Raw genomic sequence first — 17159 nt, 5'->3', positions numbered from 1 at the left:
AATAAACCAGCAATACACTGTGCTTGCAAGATGTTGAAACTTTTCACAAGGTTGGATTCATTTCCAGTAAAATTATATATCATCTGCTTGTATTATTTGGCATTGACAGGTTCATTAAAATACTGGCCTTATATGCAGCTTCTTAAAGGAATTAATAATCCCCATATTTTGGAGCCCAAATGTAAGTTTTTTCACCAAGGCCAAAGTTACTGTTTGGCCAAAGAAGATTCTTGATGAAAAGTTTCATGAACTTAACAATCCTCAACAACTTCCTGCACTAAAATGTCGTGTGAGTATTTCAATGTAATTGCCTTCTTTATTCTATTGATTTTTTTGTATCTGTTAAATGCTTACAAGAATTTACAACTTTCAATTGCTTTAGACTGATTGGAACAAACTTTCTTATCATTGGGCTGATGATGGTCAAGTTAGAGACGCCCTCAACATCCGGAAGGTATGATAAAGGATGTCAGACAAAACTAAATGAATTTAAGCTATATACACTGATAGTATGTTAGAAAATTCACCAGTTATTTTCTTATCGTTGATGCATAGAACTTAAAAGACTAAAATATAATCAAATATTCCTTCGATAACAGGGGACAATCGGAAAATGGGAGAGATGTGCAAGTTTGCAATTTCAAAAGACAGTCATGAGTAGCATACCATATCATGCAAGCCTCAGTAGGAAAGGTTACAGATCTCTTATATACAGGTTGAGTAGGAACAACTATCAACAAAAATAGTTAAATTTGATCTCCGTGAAACTATCAAGTTCTTTATTTTATTTATTTATTTATTTATTTATTTTTTTTTATTTTTTTTGTGAATTAAGCAGTGGAGATCATGACAAGGTTGTTACCTTCCAATCGACTCAAGCATGGATAAAATCTCTTAACTACTCCATTATTGATGATTGGCGACCTTGGACTGTTGACAATCAAGTTGCCGGGTTAGTTCTTGATGAAAGACATTGTGGACACTTAAAATTTTTGTATATTAGTCATACACTCTGTCAGTATATAGAAGTTAAACTTTTTTTTTTTTTTTTTTTTTTTGCACAATTTCAGTTACACGAGAAGTTACTCAAATCGGATGACTTTTGCCACAGTGAAGGCAAGAAAGCCTCCTACCTAACTTGTCTCTCAATCTATCTCTCACTTTCTTTTCTCAATTAATTTTGCAGATAAAATTAAAATAAAATAATTGGTGTTTCTAAGTGCTTTGTTTTTTACAGGGAGCAGGCCATACCGCACCAGAGTATAAACCTCGTCAATGTCTGGCGATGCTTAAAAGGTGGATGTCTTACCAGCCCTTGTAGTCAACACATATATAGCAATTTGTAATCTGTTAAGATACCAATATATGGAACAGTTTCATTTCTTATTTCAAGGGGAAAAGGTTTTTAGTCATAGTAAAATATAACTAGTAAATAGATCCGTGCTATGCGCGATCATAAAATTTTATTGAATATATGAAATAATATTTTAATACTTGAATATTAAAAATATTCAAATCTTCTTTAATTTTGAAAATCAAATAGATTAAATTTTACGTTCTGAGCTATTTTATTATTGTTACTTATTTTGTTCTTTTTCTTTAATTTTTTTTTTATCGGTAACGATTTTTAGTTATCCAAAAATACTTGAATTTTATAGAATAATCTATAAAAGAATCATAAAAACAAGAGATGAACTTCAATAAAAATTAATCTTTGTGTTGATATGTGCATAATATTTAAACATAGTTTTGCTTTTTCTTATTTACTATGTTAAGTGGAGTAGTATATATCTAATCCTTCTTCTCTATCTCTCGAGAGTTACATTTGATGTTTTTTTTTAGAAAATAAAATTTTAAAAATATGCATCAAAACATCGTTTACTACAAAAGTAATAAGGAGGGAAAGACACACAAACAAATCGTATGTTTGGTTAAGCTTCTAAAATTCGTTTATTTTGAAAAAAAAAAAAAAATCAAAAACAAGATTTTCGATAAGAAGCAGTATGTGTTTGGCCAATTAAATAAACAACATTTTTGAGCAGTAGTGTCTAATGTATTTTCTCAAAAGTGTTTTGAGTATAAACTACTTTTTTAGCCTCCAAAGATAGTTTTTGCTACTCTCATAATCACTTATTTTCTCCCAAAAGCTTGTCCAAACAACTCACTTTTGATCAATTTTTGCCTTATCTTTTTCCTTTTCCTTTGTTTTTTGTCTTCTTTCTTTCTTGCTTTTTATAATCGGCCATGCTGCTCTGAAGCTTACAATTTTTCTGTCTTAAAAATCATCGAAACTATATTAAAAGTTAATAAAATTTAAAATATTGCTTCTTTGTTAAACAAATTCGTGTGAATTCAACATATGAAATCTTTATAAAGGGATGAGAATTTAAAATACAACAAAATTTGCAAACTTCAATTTCAATGAGAAACCTTATTTCAATAATTGAGAAAGTTATCATTTACTAATTCCTTTCACTATATATACGTAAACTTATACGATAAAACTTATCTAAAATAACATCTTCATTTATTATTGGTGATATGTTTTCTAACCTTAACAGTGCTAAGCAGTCAAAAAATCATGCTTATACTATCTATAGAAAATAGAAATAAAAGCTAGAGGAATAAGAAGATAGATTGTTTTAAAAAGGAAAAGAAAATTGACATAAAAATTCTAGTACCTTAAAAAATTTGCTCTTGATTCAAGAAAGCTCATATACATTAGAGATCAAAATAGGAAGAAGAGAATAACATAAACAGAAAATGATATCCATCCGCCAAAAACAACATATTAAACACTTACCACATAAAATAGGGTAAAATTACATCCACAAGTAACCCCATTAGTCACCTATTTTCAGTTTGCAAAGAATCATAATCATGTATAAAAAATAAAAATATATTCGTTTAACCTTAAAATGGAGAACAATTAAATTTATGCGTGATGCCAAAGATATGTGGCTAAATTCAATTCGAGATTAAATTGCGAGATAAGCCAATAAGTAAATAAAGCGTATCCGACCAAATATTAATTATGTCTAGCCTCGGGTATAGAAATGAGGTCGATACCCTCTGTTGAGTACTTACACGATGAATAATAAAGATGAACTTAGGAACAAATGGGAATGGTTTCAAATGATTCTTATTGCTTTTTTATATGAACTCTTTCTCTCTTTCTGTTGCCAACCCCCCTACAATGGATGGGAGCCTCCTCTTTATATAGTAGAGGAGTTCCAACCCTAGTACAATTCTAAATAAAGGAAAGAAATGCGTTACGCCTTGCCGGATCGACGCCGAAATATCGGTTGAGGGCGGATATTTCGGTCTTCTCCTTATGGCGCTTAACCGCCCTTCCTTTAACGCCTCGTCGGCATCGAGGCTCGAAGCCTCGTTCAGGATGAGCCAGTCATATCCTGCCCAAGCATAACCATGACAACGGGAAACCGAGCATGTCCGTATCCTCGGTTTTACCCGTATACAATATTATAAAAAATAAAAATACAAAACAGAAATAAATAATCCGGAGGAACTGATCACCCGGTATAGAAAAAATGACAAACAACTTATTGGAGAAGTAACGATTGAATCTGCAACTTATCAACATGATGGATAACAAAACTTTGAAGAGTATTTTGGGTGCTATATATATTTGTTATGATATAAATTTGTAACTATCGTGATTATTGATAGTGAAGGTCTTAAATATAGGTGATAATGATGGATACCAAACAAAAAAAAAATGAAACTTTAAAGAACCCATTTATGGGTAATTTAAGAGCAGCATTTATGTTGAATTGGAAGAATTGATCGTGGGATATGCAGTAACCATTTATGGGCAATTTAAAAAATATATTTTTTTAAGTTTTTTAACAAAGCATATTTAACATAATTAAGAGAGTTAAATGAGTGACTTTTGAGCTTTTTTAACCTAGCATATAAATGAGGAAAAAATAGAGAAAAGATCAAAAAAGAAGAAAAAAGATAATTGTGATTCTAGGCCATAGAGAGGTGCCACATCACCTTGTCTATGCCTAGCTTTATATTATATATAGATTAATGCCAAGGTTCAGTTTTTAGTATTATAACTATGAAAATTTATCAATTCAATGATATTGCCTGAGCCTGCTCCTCTTTGTCAGCTAGAATTATATGAACCATATGCAAAGAGTCGCATTCGACTGTGAAACTAGAGTGTCTCATTCGTGGTCTCAGACACACTTTAAAACCAACTGCGAAATATGAGTTGGTAACATTGTCCAACTGACCACCAAAGATGTGGTGCAGCGCATAGGGCTGCTCCTTCCTTAATCAGAGGTTTCGGGTTCGAGCCCTGTGTATGAAAAATCCTTGGTAGGGAGCCCTGTCCCCCGAATGGAGCCCTACGCGGCGCCAATCCGGATGTAATCGGGCTCCAATGCGCGGATATCGGATGGGAAAAAAAAACATTGTGCAACTGATAAAAAATGTGCAAATATTGTTAAAACATCAATGTGTACAAACTTAAATTCCATGGTTATTTAATTTCATTTTGAGTTCCATGTGCAATAATCTTGAGTTCTTGACTGTACCATCAGGGAAAGGGAACAAATTTTTTGTGATTTGTATCGTTAAATTTCACCTCAGAATCTTGACATGCTGGAAAAAACAATTCATGAAGAACCTTGACATACTGGAAAAAACAATTCATGACTTTGCAATTGGTTTTATCTATAAAACTAGGACTCTCTAAATAAGTGGAACACTTGGAACATTAACATTTAAGCTTTACTTGAGTATTATTTTTTGAGTCAGCAACCAACTGCTTTTGCTAAAACATTTAAGGTCCAAATTTTCCCTCATACAATCTGAATTGGAACAACTTTGCCATTCGTTTGACTTTTGATTCATTCATGCCCTTCTTGTTAGCAAATCGCTTCATATTTGCCCTTGTCGTTAATAGAATTTCATAATGAAATGAGTTAACTCTACGTCTTCAAATTCTTAGAGAACAACAAAAACAAAATTTACCCTTCAAATTTTAATTATGATTTAATATCACCCTCATGTATATAGGAGCTCCATTAGAGATCGAGGACAAAAATGAGAATTTTTTCATAACGAGCAGATAATATTAGATCAGAAATCAAACGAATAATAAAGTTGCTCAATATTAAAGTCTAGTTTTTCGAACTACGTGTGTTGCACGTATATCCCATACTAATTGAGAAACGTCCCATTAGATGCCAATTAAAGTCAGGCAAATGTGTACACATAAACAAAGACATGACGGATGGAGCTCCTTGACAGTGAAAATATGGGTGCGAACTAGTCTATATATAGCCAGGTTTTAGCGAACTCAACTGTAAACATGTAGCATAAATTAAATATACAAACTTCTTTCAACCCCAAGCCCACACCTAAACGTAGGTCTGCCTCCGTGTCGGGCCTGACTACTAAGCATGTATACGTATATTTCATTCCACTAAATCACAAAGGGTCTGTATTTGCACTTTATACTTAAGGATAAGGTGATGGAATTGATAGAGAAATTCATATACCTAAATAGGATAGGAGAATTAATAAGTGGAATAGAGATGATGATATATTATATGTGATGCATGGTCATGACATTGGCTAAAAAGCTCTTTCTCATCTGTTACAGCCAATCAAAAGTACTTTGGTATGATTTATTTCTTGGCGTTGCGAGTAGCATTTGTGTGCGAACCTATGACAAATTAAGAATCACAACATGTAACTTTACCAGAGATAATATATAAGTTAAGATCCATTCAAGATGTGTGACCAATTTGAATGTTACTACCAAATTCTTCTCCGAAGAATCAAACCATTTCAGCAGATATATATATATATATATATATATATATATATATATATATATATATATATTTTGGTTCTTCGAGGTCTTTCTAGATTGTATGTATCCGAGTAATTTATATTCTAATCGATATTATATCTATTAATTCTTGTAGTCTTAACTGATTTTCTTTGGTACTACTTAATTTAATATATATTAAGGGTATAGGGTTATTTAATTCTTGTTTGACTTTAAATAATAATCTTGCATTTATTAACCTGAAAGATAAAGTTTTTACTTGTTCCGTACCTCCCAAGATAGTCTTCGGTTCGAATATAGTGTCGTCGGTAAAATGAACTTCCCAAAGGAGATTATTTAAAACTTATCTTTTGTATTATGATTTAATTCTTCTCTATAGGTACATGTCTCCAGCCCCAATTAATGTGTTCTGAAGGAACTTTCGTGAGCTTCTAAGGTTTTCTAGTCTTTTTCTAGTAATATAAATCATGCGATGGTGTGATATGTTTAGCAAAACGGTGTTGTCTCATTAACTCTAGTCTAATAGTAGGTACGGTGCTTGTTTTCTTCTTAGGAAAAAAAGGTCTTCTCATATAATTGTAAATAGTAGGCTAAGGCTCCAAAAAATCTTCTCACTCGATACCAATAGGGTTATAGTTTGTTTCAACAGAAATAAAGACAACAAGATTATGTGATTTTTTACTAATATATTAAACAATCTACTCGGTACTCCCTCATTCCCCTTTATCCTCTTATCAAAGTGTAGTTTTGATTTTCTGCCTATTCTCCCAGTTTTATAATTTTCGTTTTTTTTTTTTTTTTACTGTTGAGTTATTAATCTTATTAAACTTTTAATCTCTTTATCTTAATCTTGATTCTTAATATATTTATTCTTTAACCACACCACGGCTACCATAGCCAACATAGTCCCTTATCATTTGGACATTAAAACGGCCTTCCAAACACCTAGGAATTTACGGGTTAATGTCGAATATATTAAGAAATTAAAGAGAATAACCATATCTTAAGAGTAATAGATTCATAAGAAAAGAAATAATTACTAAAACATTATTCACATAACATAAAATAATTTACATAGTAGGGAGATTGTAAAACATAGGTAAGCATTTCATGACTTGGAAAAGTATTTTCACCTTTCTGGGGAACCCAAAACTATTTCACACTAAGAGAAAAATTGGAAGTCCTAAACTATTTTACGGGAGTTATATTACAAAAGGTTGAAAAAGGGTAGGACATTTATGAAAGGAAAAGGAATATGGAGAAAGGTGGTCGATGCTTTTTCTTGAACTTGTGCCGGATTTGTGTTAATGATCGATGATGTGGTCTTCAAACAACGCTATTTATAGGAGTTGGCGGACGTCAGCTTGCGGACTTCAAATTTGTGAAGAATCTTTTTGGAGTTCGACGGAGTCTCGCTTGGGCCCCCGTCGTCCGTGAAACTTTTCAAAAGATCTTTATAATTTTGTCAGTTTCTTTGAAATTTGTCCGTTTAGATAAAAAGCTTATAACTTTATTAAAAATTTCTTTAATAAAGTCTAGTCTATTTTTAAAACGTCCTTTCAATTTTCCCAGAAAGTCTTCTTTTTACGATATTGTTTGCAGATGTCGTTTTAACTGTAATTGTGCAAATGCTTGAAATATAACGCTTTCCACGTATCGTTGTCTCATTTATTTATTGTTTTATTTTGAAATATCTTCTCGAATATCTTTCGATTAACAACTTTCTTTATAAAAATGTCTCTTTCAACCTTTTCTGAAATGTTTACGCTATTTCTTTTGATTTTGTCTTCTAGTAATGTCTCCACGTAGTTGTTAGGCTCTGTTATTTCTTTCATTATACGTTTCTAAGTGTCTAAATTGTGTAGAGCAATTGAATCGAAAGTTCGTACACAGGTCTACATCATTTGGATCTTACGGAAGTCTTAGAATGCCTTTGTCTTGGAAATTAATATCATCTCTTCAAATCGGATCGCTATGGACCCGGTGACATCCGCTTGTCTTGGAGATAATTACGGACTGTAATTTTTCTTATATGTTTATCTTGTTCCTTTGTACAATAGAAAGAATTTTTCTAGTGTCTTTTACTATATTTTTTCTATTTTTTCATTTTTTCTTCTTTTTTGCAAGTGTGCTTTTCTTTGTAAATGCCCGCTTGCGTAAGTGTCTTTGGTAATCTTCGTCGGTTTGGAGAGATAGACATCCTCGTCTTCGCTTTTTGGCAAAGTGACAGCCGGTAATGATTTGATAAGTCTTTCACAAGCTACGTTTGAGCAGGACTAGCGTATCCTTACCCGATACGGTGGGTCCTAGTGCATTCATTGAGGGAATGCTACACCACGTCTCATCCATTTTTATGAGATGGAAGGCTACCGAAGGCTACGCTAATTCGAGCTTTCTTCACTGGCATGTAGTCTTTTGTTCTAATGTCTTCACTTGGTCCCGAGAGTTTCATTTTTTCTTGAATCAAAGTCTTTTTTTCTTTGATTCAACCTTTTGACCTACATCGGTCATGGTAGAACAATAGTCCTGAAAAGATTATTTTGTACGTATCTTTTTGGACGTTGTCTTGAGGGATTTTAATACCGGGTTTTGTACGAAAATTTGGAGAGATATAGTAGTTTGGACCCAATACTCCCCAGCATAGTCTAATGCTTCGGTGGAGTTATTAAATCCTTTGAAAAAAGAGGTTTTCGTATGTCTTTTATAGAGTCTAAAACTTCTATCCGGGTTTTGAAAAATGCCATTAGTTTTACCGTGGACTACAACATAAAATTTAAATTTTTTGTCAGATTTCGGTACGCAAAATATTGACAAGTGCATTTATAGTGGCTACGAAATGACTAGCGTCTTTTCTATTATGCGAAATCCATAGATTATCCAACAACATCTTTGTTGTCTATCTATTACATATTAAGTAATACTTTAAAAGTCGAATTTGATGGCTGGTAAGCTACTAAGTTATTGGCTCCGAATTGTATTCTTTCCATAGTATTTTTTTCTAATAAAGATGTAGGTCTAAAATGAAGGTTACCTAATACTGTTTGTTTCTATAATTAGATAGTCTGTTTCGAGAGGCATGTTTAAATAAGGAATGTGCTTTATTTTTTCTTTTATTTTTTGTACTAATTTAATGTCTTCAGTATTAAAGTGTTTTTGACCATTAGATCCGGTCTTCGAATACAATGGTCACCATTTATTTTCCCCTAGATTTTTTATAAAATTTACGGCATAATTATTATTCCTAGGAATTTTTGTAAGTCTTTAACATTGTCTAACTTGTACGGCATTTCTAAAGCTTTTTTGGCTATACTGAGGTTGTAACTTAATTTTACCTTCTCCTAGTCTACTCTAAAAGTTTATATAGTTTACATAGTTCCATCTTTTTTCTTACTAAATTATTATTCCATTTTCTACAAATAGTCTAAATATTTGCGAGAGATGTCCTAAATGTTCTTTAATATCTCTACTAAACACTAGTATATCATCTACATATACTAATACAAACCTTTTATATTCTCCAAATATATTATCCATTTTTCTTTGGAAAATTGTTTATCTTTAATCCGAATGGCATTACTAACCATTCGAAATGTCATTCGGGGCGGTGAATCTGATCCGGTATACTTTTCTTCATGCATTCGTACGCGATATCACGATTTACAATCAAATTTGCTAAATATTTTCTTTCCTTGTATTTTATTTATTAGTGTTTTGTACTGGTAACTTATATCTAAATGCATTTGCAGTGTTATCATTAAGTCTTTTATAGTTAATTACCATTCTGCTTTTCCTCTTACTATTTCGCTATGGTTTCTTACCATAAATCTTCTTAGAGATCTATGTTTAGAAGTAGATCTACGTATTGCCTAAATCTAATAGTTCTTTTATTTGTACTTTAAAATCTTCTACGTCTTGATTTGTTGCTTGATCGAAATTTTTTTAATTATATAGTGCGGATTTATTATATCTAATTTACATACAATTCTATTATTTTTCCAATGTTTTAATGGTTTTTCTCCTATAATTTCTATTTCGTCTAGTGTTTTTATTATATTGTCTAGGTCTTTTTGATTCTTTATTATTCCTATTCTTTCTATTCCTGTTTTAAAATTATATAACTACATGTCTATATCTATTAAAGTATAATCCTTTTCAACAAATCTTAACTCCCAATTTAACCTTTAACAGAGAGTTAATTAAATTTTTTTATTATTGTTTTTTGAAAGCACTCTTTACAACATGTATTGTTTTCTTCTTCTTCTGTATTTATATCTTTTTTTCTTTTGCGAGTCTATGGTAGGGATACGAACAAAATAGATTTCGACCATATTAATTGTACAGAAGCATACCCTTTATTAAACAAATACATATTAATCGTTAGTATTTATATAGAGATATAAAGAAGAAACGAGAATATCGACAAGTAGAAAAAAACCTTAAGTGCATGCCAAAAATACGGTCAGAAAACATTATCGTAATAAATAATAGACTCTTATAGTCGGTTAACGAAGAAACAATCTCTTATATAACGTGGGGTACAGGTATAAGAGAGGATATAGAAAGAACTTACACTAATATAGAATCTGAGACAAAGTTTGTAAAATAAGAAATTAGTTGGATAACTAAACTAGAAAAATAGATACATTAAAAAATCTAGAATACTTAGATTTAAGAATATGCCAGAAAATATAGAACATTAAAAGACCATAGTGTTATAAAGTGTAATTTTGGTAACGGAGAACATATATTACATAGTGAAGACAAACAATTTAATACACTAGTTGATTTAGTTATAAATCTTAGTGAAAAGACTCAAGAAAATAATAAAGATATCATTAGAATATTAAAGTAATAGAATCTTCCGGACTCACCAAAAGAAGAAGCTAGAAAAATTGGAGGAAATTTCGATTACTTAAAAACGCAAGAACTAGAACTAGAAAGAAAAATTCGGATTTTAGTTAACAAAATTAATATAGAAAAATTACCTACAAAAACGAAATGAAAGGTTAGTTAAAATTATTATAGACAAACCAAAAGAAATAGAACTAAAAACAACTAACATAGTCTCTCGGACACAACAAGTAGACGTATTAACGTTGACATTAAAGAATTAAAAAAGACAATAGCGAGAACTAAGAAATCACTCTTTCAAGTGAGACCAACATTAGCTCAAGAAGAAGCGCCAAAAATTAATGAAAAGATCTATCAAAGTTGCATTGACCTATAAAGAATATATACCTAACGCTAAATCGGACCAAATATTTATACGTTGTTTTGCGTACGTATCCACTATACGTTTTTTTATATAGTGTAACTCTACTATTCCTTTCCAAAGGTCTTTCCAAATAGGGGTGGGGACATTCCCACTGGGCGTGCCAAACTAAAAACAACTAACATAGTCTCTCAGATAACACAACAAGTAGACGTATTAACCAGTGACATTAAAGAATTAAAAAAGACAATAGCAGAACTAAAAGAAATCACTCTTTCATGAGTAGACCAACATTAGCTCAAGAAGAAGAACAATCCTACTCGGTACTCCCTCACCCCTTGATTCCTCTTATCATGTAAGTGTAGTTTTGATTTTACGCACTATTCTCTAGTTTTATAATTTTCGTTTTTTTTTTTTTTTTTTTTTTTTACTGTTGAGTTATGAATCTATTACTCTTAGTATATGGTTATTCTCTTAATTTCTTAATATATTCGATGGATTAACTTTGTAAATTCCTAGGTGTTTGGAAGGCCGTTTTAATGTCCCAAATGATAAGGACTATGTTAGCCATGGTAGGGGGTGTGGTTAAAGAAGAAAGATATTAGAATCAAGATTAAAGAGAAAGAGATGAGCAGGTGTTCTAAGAATAATAACATTAGAAACAAGAATAAATGAACTATAAACTAGATTATGTGTAACCTAGAAAAGGAAAACATAGAGAAATGGAAAGTGAAGACGAGAAGAAAATAAGATTATCAAATATACAACCTGTGATGAAACCATTAAGAATCATACCCGAGAAGAATCATAAAGCGAGAAATTAATGAGTATAGAAGACCATGAGGCATTAGTATGTAATGAAGACAAAAAATTAGGAACAATAAAGATACTTGCAGGAATTAAAATAGATGATTATGAGATAGAAACGTTAGCATTAGTAGATTCGAGTGCACAAAGTGCATAATAAATAAAAGAATAGTTCCACCTAATTTAATAAAAATTCTAGAAAAGCAGTTGCAGCAATGCAAATGGATGGTTATAACATATATAGACATTATGTTCACAAAGCCTATATTAGCTTTATAAATACATGTTAGAATTTTACAAACCAAGCTATAAAATGGATAAAATATGGGTAAGAGACCTTAATATCAATGTAGACTTTGTCATAGGATTGGATTTTATGTTACATAATAATGGCAATTTATTGTATTAACTTCTGAAGAGATGGGGTAATTTCTTAAAAAATATTACTCGTACGCCGGTACAAATTCTTAACTGCGAAACTAGGATGTAGTCATAGAAAGATCTACCATGAACTGCCAAAAGAAAAAAAGATAGTTGTTGTAAAGAGTGTCAAGAAAACAATACATGTTGTAAGATAAGCGAAATAAAAAATTTAAGCTACAGAAAAAGAAGAAATTAGGAGAAGAAGATTTGTTGGAAAGGATTATACTTTAATAGATATAGAGACGAGTTATAATTTTAAAAACGAGAGATAGAAAGAATAGGAATAATAAAAAAATCGAAAAGACACAGTGACCACGATTGGGATAGTTCTCGGAATACCCCAAATATACTTTACATTATATAGGTGTCATACATGTTTATTGTTTTAAAATGCGCATGCACGAACCCTGTACAAATGTCTTTTTCAATTCTTTTTTCTTGCCAAATGTATGCTTTGTTTCTTTTACGAAATGTTTTTAAACTTTTCTTTTGATTTTTCCTTTTAATTCTCGCGTATTTTTATATTATTTCTTTCGTTTCATTCAAATTCAAATTTGGAAGCTTAAATAAACTATCCGCCCCAAATTTTGGATTTGCAGTTTGGAATTTTTTTCTTGGAAATTAATATCATCCCCTTAAAATCTAAATTATGGGGGTGCTCCACATCTTGGAATAATTGGTAAAATTTTTTTCGTATGTTTATCGCCTGAGCCCAAAATATATTTTAATTATAGGAAAACCCACAGTATCAAAACCGGTATGGCGAGCTCGTGCCAATGCAGAAAAATTTGGTTTTAAGAAAACGGGAAAAATCGTAAAATTAAAAATTTTTAAAAAAATTTCTCATAAAGGAAAGGGATAAAAAATTTTGAGGAATTAAAAAGACTCCAGATCCAAAGTTTAAAAACCGGGCTAATTTGATTATTGCCCCCCCTTTTTTTGCCAAAAAAACGGTTTGAAAGTGGGCCAAAAAACCAGGGAAAAGTGAAAAAAAATTAGAAAAAAAATGAAAAGCTTTGGGAAAAAAAAAGCAATACTGGTGGGAAGATAAAACAATAAAAAAGCTTTATCTGGTTGAAGGAAGATGAAAAAAAAAAATATGGGGCGATGCTTGGAAAGGGTTTTATTTAAATGAGACAATTACTTGAAGAAACGAAATCGGGAAACAAAATTCGGAAAAAAGGAAAAAGGAAAATTGAAAGGGGGTTTGGAAAAAAAAAAGACTAGACTTTATTAAATAGCTTTTAAAAAAGTAGAAGTTTTATCTAGAAATGGAAAATCCCAAACGGACAAAATTTAAAAAATCTTTTTAAAAGTTTGCGTGACGATGGGAGCCGAAGGTACACAGCTGAACTCCAAAAAAGATTCTTCACAAATTTAGAATGATTGGCGTGACGAACGTCAACTCCTATAAATAGCGAGTGTTTGAAGGCAATGAGATCATCGATCATTAACTTGAAACACAAGTTAAAGAAAAAGCATACCGCAGCCTTTCTCCATATTCCCTTTCCACTTTTCGCTTAAAATGTCCCTTTTTCAACCTTTGTAATATAACTCCACCGCAAAATAGTTTAGGGGACTTCCCGTAATTTTTCTATTGCAGAAGTGTGAAATATAAGTTTTCGGGTTCTAGAAGGGAAACCTACTCTCCCGGCACCGAGTCATGTAAGTCTTACCCATGTTTCTGTCTTAATCTCACTATGTAAATTATTTTATGTTATGTGAATAATGTTTTAGTAATTATTTCCTTTTCTTATGAATCTATTACTCTTTAGTATATGGTTACTATGGCAATTTCTTAATATATTCGATGGATTAACTGTAATTCCTAGGTGTTTGGAAGGCGTTTTAATGTCCAAATGATAAGGGACTATGTTGGCCATGGTAGCCGGTGTGGTTAAAGAAGAAAGATATTAAGAATCAAGATTAAGAGAAAGAGATGAACGATGTAATAAGATTCACTAAACAACGATAAAAAAAAAAAAAAAAACAGTAAATAAAGCGGGAGAATAGAGCGGAAGAAAATCAAAACTACACTTACATGATAAGAGGAATCGAGGGTGAGGGAGTGCTGAGTAGGATTGTTTAACATATTAGTAAAAAATCCACATAATCTTACTTGTCTTTATTTCTATTGAAACAAGCTATACTTATTGGTATCGGAAGCGAGAAGATTTTGGAGCGCCTTGGCAGCCCCACTGATTATATGAGAAGACCTTTTTAGCTAGAAGAAGAAAACTAGCACACAACACCCTCTTATTAGACTAGAGTTAATGAGGCAATACCGTTTTGCTAAAGCATGTCGAGTTTTAAGTACGATATATATATATATATATATATATATATATATATATATATATATATATATATATATATATATAATGGATATGATGAAAAGGGCAAAATAAACTATACATAAGATTGAACCCGAGAGGAAACTAAGCATACAAAATTTACACAAACCTTGTTTCTTCTGAAACAAAACTCTACAAGTTCCAAAAGACTGTGTGTCACATTATATTTATGGATGTGCTGACTTAAATCAATTGTTTGATTTGTGTTTCGACAGTATATTCTTGAAACAAGTGTGTGCCAGAGAGCCTGAAGCCATGAAAGAGAGCTAAGAGAGACTACTGCAAAACACCCTTGGTAACTTTTTCCTACTTTAATTGTTTTAACTTTAGTTCACCGAAGCTGAATATTTAAATATAGTCAATTAATTTCTAGCTAGAATTAAGTATGAATTTTATTTTTGAGCCAAAAAGCAATATCATGACCATCTCTGCTGATGAAGGACAATTTTTAGACATGCTTCTCAAACTCATCAATGCAGAAGAATACACATGGAGATTGGTGTTTTTACAGGTTACTCTCTGCTTGCTACTGCCATGGCTCTTCCCCATGATGGCAAGGTAATTATTATTCAGTTTACGTTCTCGGCATTGACGGTATAAAATATATTTACTATCACTATATGTAATTTCTCATGATAAATATTGATCGGTAGCATGATAAATTGAACGGTTAAAATTCACTAATAGTATAAAAAAATAATACATTTGTCGATGTCGTATAACTTAAATCCCCAATATTAATAGTTACCAACTGCTAGCATTCTCAATGATGATAATTGAAGTCAATAAATTTGTATTAATTTACTTCAGATTCTGGCCATGGATATCAACCGGGAAAACTATGAGATTGGTCTACCAATAATTGAAAAAGCTAGGCTAGCTCACAAAATCGAATTCAAAGAAGGCCCTGCACTTCCTGTTCTTGACCAGATGATTGAAAACGTAAGTACCTCAAAATCCCTTGAACACAACATCAAATGAATAAATTGAAAACTTTGTCTTCAATGATCAACATTATATTAATTTTGTGAAACAAATTTAACAGGGCAAATACCATGGAACATATGATTTCATATTTGTGGATGCTGATAAAGACAACTACTTGAACTATCACAAGAGATTAATTGATTTGGTCAAGGTTGGTGGACTAATTGGCTATGATAACACCCTTTGGAATGGTTCAGTAGTGGCACCAGAGTTGAAAATTACCCTTGAAAATATGTTAGATATTATAAGATTTCGTATTGGAGACTTAACAAGGCATTGGCTGCTGATCCAAGAATTGAAATCTGCCAGCTTCCTGTTGGCGATGGCATCACACTGTGCCGCCGAATCGGAAAATATACAACGGAAGTCATTCCACAGGGCTCATGGCAACAGAAGGTTTATTATCCATGATTTTTTCCTTGTTTCAAATGATTCATTATTTTACCTTTGTAAATTCTCTGTTTTTTTAAATAAAGGATGCATTGTCTTTTTTTTTCTTTTAATCGGATGTCCCCGAAGGGACAATAAAGGATGCATTATCTATGTTACCTATTGTGTATTCTGCAATGGTTTTTTTTTTTTTATTTAAAAAAAGAGTCTCAACGCGATGTTTGGATTAATTAGATCATCATAGAGGATCTTGTAAAAAGAATATTTTTAAAAATCCAAGTTCAAAGATCAAATGTCCAAAGCTAATAATTAGAGGTTCCAAGAATTTCTGTAGAAAATAATGGTCATATTCTTACCACTAACGAGTGTGGTTAAAGGAAAATTTAAGGCCACGTTCTGCCTTATGAACGTGGGAAATGAATCATCAAAGGCATCTTAATAAGGCAGCAAATTAATATATTATATTATTATTAAAATGCTTCCTCTCATAGACCAACAATTCCTCACTCATTTTGATATTAAAATAAAGATAGTTTATCAACTAAAGGGAGACTATTATGCATAATGAAGGTGTGCTCTGCATTGAACTTTCACTTAGTAAAACGATGTGTTACTTTAGAGTCGTAGTGGATCCTCGGACTTGAATTGTAATTATGACTTATGGGAAATAAAGTATCACTGCTTACATATAATAATCAAGGTGTTGACATGAGCTTTAATAGCCAGCATTTTACGGACTTGCGCTATACTGATTTTATGAGTGCTTTTGAGAACAAGTTCAATTCTGATAGGAAGCGGCCCACTTCCACACTCACATAGGTGAAATCTCTCAAGAGTGCTCTTGTAACTTTAACACCCACTCACGAGAGCGACATATTTTCATTAATAGTTCATAGACTTAACCTCCACAAATCATTACAAAACTAATACACTCACACAACAGGGATGGAATAAATAGTGCATTTTACAACAAGTCATAAGATTCGTTTTTACCATTGAACCTGGCTATAGGATCTCTAGTGCCCAGGTTGGGTTTCATCATATATGACTCATGAATTTATGAGCGTCACATCCCCCTTGATGCACTCTAGACCCTTTCTCTTGCCAAAGCCTTGGTTGGGGTCTAAGATTATCCGGTTACATAATCAATGTT

General features: G+C 31.8%; 1 protein-coding gene and 1 pseudogene across 1 annotated transcript in view; both read left to right on the top strand.

The window, feature by feature from the left end:
* Positions 1 to 17159, top strand: part of LOC132033485 (serine carboxypeptidase-like 11) — a 36057-nt gene that overhangs the window by 9190 nt on the left and 9708 nt on the right. The window lies entirely within an intron of this gene.
* Positions 283 to 16188, top strand: LOC132033012 (caffeoyl-CoA O-methyltransferase 1-like; annotated as a pseudogene).

This window comes from Lycium ferocissimum, chromosome 10 (genome assembly GCF_029784015.1).
Source record: "Lycium ferocissimum isolate CSIRO_LF1 chromosome 10, AGI_CSIRO_Lferr_CH_V1, whole genome shotgun sequence".
Taxonomy (NCBI): Eukaryota; Viridiplantae; Streptophyta; class Magnoliopsida; order Solanales; family Solanaceae; genus Lycium; species Lycium ferocissimum.
Note: the sequence above shows the minus strand (reverse complement) of the source record. Positions and strands in the feature narration are given on the sequence as shown.